Here is a 355-nt window from a genome sequence, read left to right as displayed (position 1 = left end):
TACCCTGAACGGTGGATCACTTGGCTCGTGGGTCGATGAAGAACGCAGCTAATTGCGCGTCAACGTGTGAACTGCAGGACACATGAACATCGACATTTCGAACGCACATTGCGGTCCACGGATACAATTCCTGGACCACGCCTGGCTGAGGGTCGTTTACGTACCATACACTGCTTGCGTAGCTCTGTCAAATCCCCGCCGTCGTTCACCTCTTCGGATCGAACGTTTTTTTACCGAAGGGCGCAAAGAACGTTTCTGAGTCGGGTTAAGAGAAGGATGCTACGTACGAGCGAACGATGGGTGTCTCGTCGGCGTTTGTCGCGGACACGCGAAAATTCTGTGAATTTCACGGACA

General features: G+C 52.7%; 1 non-coding gene across 1 annotated transcript; it reads left to right on the top strand.

Moving 5' to 3' along the window:
- On the top strand, positions 1–155 carry LOC143176858 (5.8S ribosomal RNA). Its single transcript, XR_013001360.1, has one exon. It is a non-coding gene; the product is annotated as a 5.8S ribosomal RNA (ribosomal RNA).
- Positions 156–355: the final 200 nt, after the last annotated feature.

The sequence above is a fragment of the Nomia melanderi genome, unplaced genomic scaffold (genome assembly GCF_051020985.1).
Source record: "Nomia melanderi isolate GNS246 unplaced genomic scaffold, iyNomMela1 scaffold0915, whole genome shotgun sequence".
NCBI classification, from domain to species: domain Eukaryota; kingdom Metazoa; phylum Arthropoda; class Insecta; order Hymenoptera; family Halictidae; genus Nomia; species Nomia melanderi.
Note: the sequence above shows the minus strand (reverse complement) of the source record. Positions and strands in the feature narration are given on the sequence as shown.